Source organism: Bison bison, unplaced genomic scaffold, assembly GCF_000754665.1.
Source record: "Bison bison bison isolate TAMUID 2011002044 unplaced genomic scaffold, Bison_UMD1.0 scf7180017864030, whole genome shotgun sequence".
Taxonomy (NCBI): Eukaryota; Metazoa; Chordata; class Mammalia; order Artiodactyla; family Bovidae; genus Bison; species Bison bison.
Window position 1 is genome coordinate 1,615,773 of NW_011494602.1, and position 10,737 is coordinate 1,626,509.

The 10,737-nt window shown below is 45.8% G+C and overlaps 1 long non-coding RNA gene across 1 annotated transcript in view; it reads right to left on the reverse strand.

The window, feature by feature from the left end:
* Window positions 1-10,710, reverse strand: part of LOC104984474 — a 66,861-nt gene extending 56,151 nt beyond the window's left edge. The window contains exon 1 of the long non-coding RNA XR_824753.1: window positions 10,631-10,710. This is a non-coding gene — a long non-coding RNA (uncharacterized LOC104984474). The remainder of the gene's footprint in view (window positions 1-10,630) is intronic.
* Window positions 10,711-10,737: the final 27 nt, after the last annotated feature.

Genomic DNA, 10,737 nt, shown 5'->3' on the forward strand with positions numbered 1-10,737 from the left:
TATTGGAGTTTCAGCTTCAACATCAGTCCTTCCAATGAATATTCAGGACTGATTCCCTTTAGGATGGACTGGTTGGATCTCCTTGCAGTCCAATGGACTCTCAAGAGTCTTCTCCAACACCACAGTTCAAAAGCATCAATTCTTCAGCACTCAGCATTTATAGTCCAACTCTCACATTCATACATGACTACTGGAAAAACCATAGCTTTGATTAGATGGACCTTTGTTGACAGAGTAATGTCTCTGCTTTTTAATATGCTGTCTAGCTTTGTCATAGCTTCTCGTCCAAGGAGCAAGCATCTTTTAATTTCATGGCAGCAGTCACCATCTGCATTGATTTTGAAGCCCAAGAAAATAAAATCTGTCACTGTTTCCATTGTTTCCTCATCTATTTGCCATGAAGTGATGGGACCAGATGCCATGATTTTAGTTTCTGAATGTTGAGTTTTAAGCCAACTTTTTCACTTTCCTCTTTCACTTTCATCAAGAGGCTCTGGGTGACGTTACCTACATTGCTTGAACTGCTGAACTTCAGGGTCTACGTTTTAAACTTGGGTTGATAAAATGTATGTACATTTTCCCTCTCACATCTCAAAAAGAATGTGGAGGAATGAATAGTAATAATAATATCCAGCATATTCAGAATACTAATTTTATATCAGTTTCATGTCCTGTGCTCAGTCATGTACAACTCTTTACGGTCCCATGGATTGTAGCCCACCAGCTCCTCTGTCTGTGGAATTTTCCAGGCAAGAATACTAGAACGGGCTGCCATTTCCTCCTCAAGGGGATCTTCCCCACCCAGGGGTTCAACCCATCTCTTGCATCTCCTGCACTGGCAAGCAGGATCTTTACCACTAGCATTCATGTATTAGTTCTGGGCAGAGTCTGTATGCCTGATTTTTCTTGAACATAATACCAGCCTCTTTGAAAAAGGTACCATGTGCAGTTGAATGTTCAAAATTATCTTCCTTGATAAAGTTTGAGGAAATTTATCCATTTGAAAAATCCCACAGCAACCTTGGGGCGTAAGACCAGTACATCTAATGCTGCTTGTTAAAGTTCAATAGAAGGGGCACACGTCTACAGGATATGCTTTGCTTGAGTGATTGAAACTATAATTAAACATCTCATATCGCCTTTGACTGTGTGGATCACAATAAACTGTGGAAAATTCTGAAAGAGATGGGAATAGCAGACCACCTGACCTGCCTCTTGAGAAACCTGTATGCAGGTCAGGAAACAACAGTTAGAACTGGACATGGAACAATAGACTGGTTCCAAATAGGAAAAGGAGTACGTCACGGCTGTATATTGTCACCCTGCTCATTTAACTTATATGCACAGTACATCATGAGAAACGCTGGACTGGAAGAAACACAAGCTGGAATCAAGATTGCTTGGAGAAATATCAATAACCTCAGATATGCAGATATCACCACCTTGATGGCAGAGAGTGAAGAGGAACTAAAAAGCCTCTTGATGAAAGTGAAAGTGGAGAGTGAAAAAGTTGGCTTAAAGCTCAACATTCAGAAGATGAAGATCATGACATCTGGTCCCATCACTTCATGGGAAATAGATGGGGAAACAGTGGAAACAGTGTCAGACTTTATTTTTCTGGGCTCCAAAATCACTGCAGATGGTGACAGCAGCCATGAAATTAAAAGATGCTTACTCCTTGGAAGGAAAGTTATGACCAACCTAGATAGCATATTCAAAAGCAGAGACATTACTTTGCCAACAAAGGTTCGTCTAGTCAAGGCTATGATTTTTCCTGTGGTCACATATGGATGTGAGAGTTGGACTGTGAAGAAAGCTGAGTGCCGAAGAATTGATGCTTTTGAACTGTGGTGTTGGAGAAGACTCTTGAGAGTCCCTTGGACTGCAAGGAGATCCAACCAGTCCATTCTGAAGGAGATCAGCCATGGGATTTCTTTGGAAGGAATGATGCTGAAGCTGAAACTCCAGTACTTTGGCCACCTCATTCGAAGAGTTGACTCATTGGAAAAGACTCTGATGCTGGGAGGGATTGGGGGCAGGAGGAGAAGGGGACGACAGAGGATGAGATGGCTGGATGGCATCACTGACTCGATGGACGTGAATCTGGGTGAACTCCGGGAGTTGGTGATGGACAGGGAGGCCTGGCGTGCTGCGATTCATGGGGTCGCAAAGAGTCGGACACGACTGAGCGACTGAACTGAACTGATCGTCTACCATGCTTTTGACTAAACATAATAAGAAGTAAACGGCTGACAAATGTAAGGCACATGCCCTCCTATATGACACTCTCATCCACCCTGATGATGCCATTCTCAGACATGAAAAGAATGCTAATCAAAGACATACCCATTTTGATTTGAAGCAAACATCACAGTGGTTTATAGAAAACTTCCTTTCTACGCTGACCCACAACCTAAACAAAAGGTCAAAATCACTTAAGTTGCTTCAAAATGAACTGTGGTGATACAAGCCAGCAAAGTGGGGTGGATAGAAGCCCATGCAAATCCTTTGTAAGTCACAGAACTAAGCAAACACTGGGAAAACCTGCTATTGTTTACTCTGATACTTTAGTCAACACTTTGGAATCATTAGCTGTGGGCCCTTGGGTAAAGTTGCTTTTTAAACCCACTATTTCACAGTCAAGGTCGACTTCTCCCCTAGCCAGCAGATCCATAACCCTGAAGGCCACATCCTCTGGAGCCTCACACACACATGTTCAGCTCTCACAGGCATCAACAGGGGGGCTTCTGAGACCCTGTGTCTGGATGGGGGTTACCTCCCTACTCTTTTACCTAAAAATGAAATGGTAAGGAGTCCAAATTCAGGTTTATCTAATATAGGAGACCAAAAGCAAGAAAGAGCACATTCAAACTGAACTACAGATGATTTTAAAATGTCTTGACACCAGAAATTTTATTAACATCAAGCAGTATAACTAATTGGAGACATGTTAAAGTATCTCCTCACCAAGGCTTCAAAACACCCATTAATGAAGAATGTAGTGGCCACATATTATCAGTGGAATTTAGTAATCCAATTACTGTAGAATATAGCCTCTTGGCTTCCATATTTGCACAAAGATATTATGTGTGTGTGTGTGTGTAGGGCTTCCCCAGTGGCTCAGTGATGAAGAATTTACCTGCAATTCAGAAGCCACAGGTTTGATCCCTGAGTCAGGAAGATCCCTGGAGGAGGGCATGGCAACCCACTCCAGCATTCTTGCCTGGAGAATTCCATGGACAGAGGAGACTGGCAGGCTACAGTCCATGGGGTTGCAAAGAGTCGGACACAACTAAAGCGACTTGGCATGCACACACATACACACGTATGCTTTTCTGGAAGGCAGGGGTCTTCAACCTCAGCCATGCAGCCACTGGCACTAATTAATGGAGTAGCTTTCAGGAATCGGTGAAGCCCTCTGAGGTGTATTTTCATTTCTTTTATTGAAAACGACCCCCAAAGCACTCAGTGCTCTAAAATTCTGTGACATGTAAGTACTAAATGACAGACAGTAACAGTACAAGTCAATAAGGATTGCTAGAGAGAATTATAAACTTAAAACCTCAGGGCAGTATGATTACCTTCAATTATGAAGGACAAGACATTAATCATTAACTCTGAACCACTGGCAAAGGAGCTAAATTAAGTAAGTACTAAGGTGACTTTCTGGCCTGTGCCCAAGATGAAGCCCTAAGCAGTTAGACTGGTACAACTCCCACCCTAAAAATTAGCAGGATGTACGACCAAGGCCAGGCAAACCTAAGCTGCCTGGGATTACAAAAGGGAGAACACATGTATACACTGTGTGTCTAGAAAATTCTCCAAAGTCAGGATTTGAGCCCCAGGGCCATTGACAGAACAAAGAATACCTGGGTCAAGGCATCCCTTCATTTCCAACAGGCTGGGTTCATTCGCGAGTCATACAGGAGCTATATTCTGCACAAAAGATAAGTGTCTTAGCCAGCTCACAGAAATCTCAACAAAGAACCCCATCCCTCCAAACAGTCAAATAATTATTTTAATGAGACCAAAAGTTACATGCAAAAGTGTTTCCAAGCACTCAGAAGAAAAGAGTGCACTCCACCCCGACCTCAGCACACACATAGTAGGTAGGCAGCTGATTTCACCCCCAAATCAGCCCTGGTAGTTTAGTTATGCAGGGTAAAAAGATTACACTCTAGACCCTAGTGGCAATGATGGTTTCTACATGGAGAAAAATTCTGTGGATTAGTCATCTCCCCAAACATGGCAATCATCAATGGGTGGCTCAATCTCAAAACAGTCTGTTGAGTAAAGGACACAAAATAATTATACTGTATGATTCCAACTGTAGGAAGTTCTAAAGCAGGCAAAACGAATCTACAGTGATAGATATCAAAACAGTTGGTTTTTGGCAAGGGGAGGACTGTCTCATAGGAGCCCAAAGGAATTTTCTGGAGAAACAGAAATGTTCTGTGAGTTACATGTGGGTATGAATGTGTCCAAAATGACTGAACTCACATCAAATATCTGTGCATTTCACTGATGAGTAATTTATACATCTACTAAAATACATGTGAAAAAGAATGGACGGTCCCTCCTGGAGAGGCAGATGGTAACATGGGAGATGAAAATGACAATATTCAAGGACTTGCCAATGACAAGGGAGACACTATCTCTCTGACAAGGTCAAAGAGTGTAAGGAGGAAAAGACAGAGTTGCCGAACACATTTTATAGTATGCATGGGACCTCTTATTTAAAAGCCCTGGTAACTAAAAAAGCAGTTTTTTAATCAGTTGAATGGGTGATACTCAGTCTAAAGTGACTGTAAGGGTGGGGGTGGATCAGGAGGCAAATGTGCTATTACCAGACAATGAACACCAAGATTACAAACTCCAACATCCCCATTTTGGTGTGCCGCTTCATAGATCGTGTCCCAAGGGCTTCAGATTTTAAGACTATCCATTTCCTTGAGGTCATGGAGCCCCATTAATCTTCTCTGAAAGGCACAAACTGCATAGGACTTGAGAGTAGATGAAAATATCTACCCCTCTGCCCTGGCCCAACACCCTAAATACTGACATCACAGATTCCTTAGGGCTAGAGCACAGATGGGACTCTTAAGGACCCAATACCGACATTTTACCCACAGCCCACCTCTAACCCATGATATTGGAAAACTTGGTCTCCCTTTTGCAGATAAATTCTCCCTCAAGAAATGTCCTTCCTATCCTCCCCTGAACTTTCCACCTTAATTTCCTAAATCCTTAAAGGAACATTTCATCTGATAAATCCATCCCTCCTCCTAGCAGCTGAGTCTAGACTATAAGATGAGCCAATCTCCTGGAGACCAAGAAGGGAGGAGGGTCCCTTCAACACCTGGGGATCAGACAAGGGAAACCACCAGACTGATGAAGAGATTCAAAAGACCTGGGTTGCTAACGTTTAGATCCTCTTCTGCCGTCGTTGTCTGTTGACAAGGAAACATCGTGGTGGCGACCTACTTGGACTGTTCAGAGTCACTGAGCACCCAGTCAAACCACCCCTGTCTTTACTCCCGCAGGTAACCCTGTCTCCATGCAAACATAGCAACCAACCAGGCTGATCATTGATACAAACAAACCACACTTCAGCCCAACAGAAGATCTGGAAACTTTTCAAAACTAAGAAATCACAAGCACCGAGAGGCAGAGTTATATATTTATCCCTTTCCTGAAAAAAGAACAACAACAACAACAAAAATCAAACCTGAGAATAAATCCACCTGTGAGTTCCTATCTCTACTGAGGTCACCCCAGATCCCTCCTCTTTATTGCAAACAGTTCAGAAGCCACTGAAGGAAGTTGGCCAATAAACCTTTTTCAACCCAAGATTAATGGCTGATTTGTCATCTGGGAGGGAAAGGTGAGCCTGCAGCCTCCGCCAAGGAAGCAAACCGGCGGCGGTGGGGCAGTTGATTTATGGGGTTGAGAGGCGGCTAATTAGAGCCTCATGGCGGAAGATAAGAGAGCCAAGGCATTTGGGGACAACGCGGGGAGGGGGCTGCAGAGTGCCCTGAGCAAACAGCCAGCTGGGTGGGGAGGAGAGGGGGCTCAGAAATCAGCTCCAGAGCAAAGCAGGGAGACTGGATGTGGATTCCAAGAACAAGCATGTGTGGAAAACTTTTGGAAGCCACGAAGGAGAAGCCCATGTTCTAGCACCTCAGAGATAGCCTGAAAACAAATCCCTGTGGCTTAAACAGCTCCAATGGCCCAGCAGTGGCCTGCACCCCAGGGTCACCAGCTGGCTTTCTTTGCCTTCTGAGCCCAGGGTCCCCCGATGCAGCCAGCCCAATGATCCCAAGGTGGGTCGGCTCAACAGAAATGATCATCCAAAACAATTTCTTGGATTTTCCCCTGGAAGCTTTGCCCTCCCAGCAGCTGTCAGGCGTCCCGAGGCAAAGAGGAGCTCGGCGGGGCTGAGCAGGCCGCAGAAGGACCAGCCCGCAGAAGCCAGGCGGCCGGGGCCCACTGCGCCAAGTAGTCTCAGCAGGAGCCGGCGCTGCACCAGGGGAGGGGCTCAAGGTCAGGACCACTGTGACGGGGCAAGGAGAGGACCACCTGTCTCACCTTCCCAAAGAGAGCTCCTTCCAGGACAGCCTCGCGCCATTCGCAGTGGGTGTGAGTGCGCAGGGGCTTGTGCGCCGATTCCTGCACTCGGGCGCACGTGCACGAGTTTGCGAGCGCCCAGGCCCTGCGCATCACAGATAATCACCCTAGGGACCTGCTCCCTTCACTGGGGTGCTGTGTTTAGGTGTAGAAAAGAGGCCCGAGGTCCCTCAAGCATTGCCTTCAAACACAGTGGACTTTGCCCATCTCTCCTTTCAAAAATGAGAGCAGAGAGAGAAAGGGTGAAAGAAGCAGGAACAAGGGAGAGGAAGAGAGTAAAAGGGAAAAGAGGAGGAGAGAAAAAAAGAGAGCGGGGTAGCCGAGAGAGACAGAGAAAGCAAGCAAGCAAGGCGAGCAGGCGGCTGGGGCAAGACCTCAGGGTCTTCTCTCTGCTTTTCCTGCTTTTTGATAAATCGCTGTGGTGGCCTGTGACTGTTGTCCCTATATGCTCAGGCGAACAGCTTTTCCTGGAGACTGTTCAGTGGCTGCCAGGCCGGCTGGAGCTGGGCAAGCAGCGCGGCTCTCACACTGCCCCCCGTAACTCAGCTAGAGAAGAGAGCCTGAAGTCAGTGTTCACGGCGCAGAGCGGGCATTGCCCCAACACAATGAAATGGTAGTGGGCCAACTCACAGCACAGAGCTGGGATAATCGGCTTTTAAGGAGGTGCTGGGCACAGGGGCTGCCAGGACTGGGGCCCCCACCTGTGGGACCTGCCCCCAGCCACCTCCACCTGTGGGCCTCGCCTGGGCAGAAGACCTGCTGGAGACTAAGGGAGCCTCACTGGGCCCTCTTCCCTGGCTACTCCTCTCCATTTTGCCATTTGGGGCCCTCAGAGCACCTAAAATGTGAGGACAAAAGCCATTTCACAGGCACAGCCCTACGGCTTTCAGATGAGCCAGGGTGAAGGCCAGCAGATGGAGAAATCCCACAGCTGTGCCCAGTGCCCACGCTCAGTACACTCAGATGTTACCTGATACATCGGGACACCTGAGCACTGCCTGCACACGTGCTAAGTCAGTTCAGCCCTGTCCAACTCTTTGAGACCCCAGGCTCCTCTGTCCATGGCCAGGCAAGAATACTGCAGTGGACTGCTATTTCCTCCTCCAGGGGATCTTTCCAACCCAGGGATCAAACCCAAGTCTGCTGTGGCTCCCGCATTGCAGGCAGATTCTTTACCACTGAGCCACCAGGGAAGTCCAGTCCCCCAGATAACAAGAACTGAGTAGTGGAGTTAGACACTGCATATGTATCTATGTCAGTAGTTTCAAATAAACAAGGCAATTTATTTTACAAGATTTCACTTAATACACCTCTCTTAACAGACAGATTTTTTTTTTTTTCACCTCCTCAATAAAGCTTAAATCAAAGAAGGGTCCAAGAAAGATGAAGGCACGAGCCTGGTGGCCATGTGAGGGCTGCACAGCCATGGCCTTGGATTCTTTCTGGAGTGATTGGTGTCCCTGGATTTAAACAGAATTTTTTCTTCAAAATTTCAATTTTATTTTATCTTGTGTTTTCTATCCATCTGCTTCTACCTGTCTGCCAATAGGCAGCTGTCAAGAAAGTTTCCTGTCATTCCAAGGTGAATCTGTTATCATCAGTAGCAATATCACCATTTATATTTGTACTCTAAGGATTGCAAAATTAAATTAGGTGACCTACAAAAAGGCTTCCCTGGTGGTTCAAATGGTAAACAGTCTGCCTGCAATGCAGGAGACCCAGGTTCAATCCCTGGGTTGGGAAGATCCCCTAGAGAAGGAAATGACAACCCACTCCAGTAGTCTTGCCTGGAAAATTCCATGGACAGAGGAGCCTGGCGGGCTACAGTCTATGGGGTCACAAAGAGTCAAATAAGATTGAGCAACTAACATTCCCACTCACAAAAATGCAAGCCAAAAAGCAAACTGACTTATGATTTGAAATAAAGGGTGAAGGGAAAATCAAGAGAAGAGATTAAAATGAAGCCTGAGGTTCTGTATCCTTGCAGAGCTGAGCTAGGACTTGGTTCTTCAGCTCAAAGAGGGAAAAAACATAATCCTTTAGGTCAGTGAATCTGAACTCAAGCCCAGCCTGATGTATGTGGCCTGGGGGTGGAGGGCCCAAGCTTCCATATTTTTCAAAGCTCCCCTGTGAGGTAACAGCAGACCAGCTACTCAGGAGACGAGCATCTCTGAAGCTCCTATGAAGGATAGGACACTGTGCTGTTTGGGGAGGAAAATAAAACCCTTTCAGTAACTCCTTTACAATGAAAGCAGTGAAGGGTGTTCCATTAAGATGTAAATATAGCACAGAGAAACACAGAGTAGCACATAGGAGATTGAGGCGGAGGGAAGGCCATTCCAAGGAAGAGAAGCAGTGTGAGGGGAGACACAGAGCACCCCAGTCATGAAATGTTTAGCAGCCTGGCTGCAAGAGCACCAATACGGGCGGTTGGAACTTAGCAAGCTCGTGCAAAGGGGTTGTGAGGAATCCCGTTTGCCCTGCTCAAGGCCTGAGGCTAAGAACACAGGGTGAGTGATTACCTTCCATGGATTGCATCTCCATCTTCCATCTGTAACAGTGAAAGTTGCTCAGTCATGTCTGACTCTTTGTGAATCTGGGTTTGAATCCCAGCTCCCCTCCTAACTAGCATGTGAGAACTTGCACACACTGCTTACCTTTTTTGGGCCTCAGTTTCCTATCTGTAAAATGAGGACAGAAAAGTACCTACCTTGTAAGAATAAGTGAGATACTCTGTGTAAGGTGGTGAACATAACATCTGATACATTATTACTATCATTGCTTGTACTATTCCCTCTGTAATGAGAACAAGGGAATAAAATTATTTTCAGGGAATACCTTCTAGATGTATTAATCTTTTTATATAATATTTAATTTTGTGACAACTCAGTTGAATAGGCATTATTATTTTTAACTCCAGTAAGCCCATTGAATCTCAGCATGGTTGAGTATTATGCCCAAGTTCATACAGCAAGAAGAAGGTCAAATTGAGATCCAAACCCGGAAACTATAAAACATTGTAATGACTGGGGCCACTTTATAGTACAGGGAACAAAGCCTAAGTTTCAGAGACACCTCTCTCACTTACCCAGACCCCTGTAACACTCTGAATCTACTTTTCCATGCACACTTTTGTATTCTTTTTCTTAAGGAGCATATTTGTACAAGTTCCATATTTATATAAGTTTAGGTTCCCCAAAACCTGGATCCACCTTGATGATAATATATGAATGACATGGTATGATCAGAACTAGTTTCTAAAAAATGGGCAAGGGTAAAGTGATAGGAGGAAGACCAGGAGAAAATGTGTGTTGTGAGTAGAGATAAAGAGTTGAACATTAGGGACACTGCATTTGAGGGGTCCACAGACCACCCAGGTCAAGATGTTCCAAAAATGGGTCCAGAAAACATGTAGGGCAAGAGATTCAGATCAGCAGTAATGGATGGATAGTGTTGGAGACATTATTTCCCATAGAGAATGTTCTAGAGCATATGCTCTAGATGTCAAACAAGCACACAAACCCAGTATGCCTGCAGTACAGTAGCCAGCAACCACCTATGGCTAAGTTAAATCAAATGTAAAATTCAGCTCCTCCAGCCCACTAGCTATGTATCAAGTGCTCAGTGGTACGGGGCAGCACAGATAGAGGACGTTGCCATCACTGCAGAAAGTTCTACTGGACAGTGCTGGCCCAGAAATCTAGAGGATGGTTGAGGACAGACTCACAGGGAAACATCCGAGGGACAAATGAAGAGGATAGTGAGGAAGGACAAAGGAGAATGACCAGCAGAGTCGGGAGGAGAACGAGGATGCAGAGAACCCAGCAAAAGGAAGAGTTTACTCAACAGCAGCCATCAGCAAAAGAGACAACCACAGACTCCCAGCACAGAATGAACACAGGTCCACACAGCCACCTGCAAACCCTGTGTCTTAGCCTGTCCAGCTCCTGTAACAAAACGGCACAGACAAGGCGGCTTATGAAAACAGAAATTTACTGCTCACAGTTCCGGAAGCTGCAAGTCTGAAATCAGGGAGCCAGCACGGTCAGGGGAGGGCCCTCCTTCGGGTCACCAGCTCCTCCTGTGTCCTCATTAATGGAAGGGGCCTGG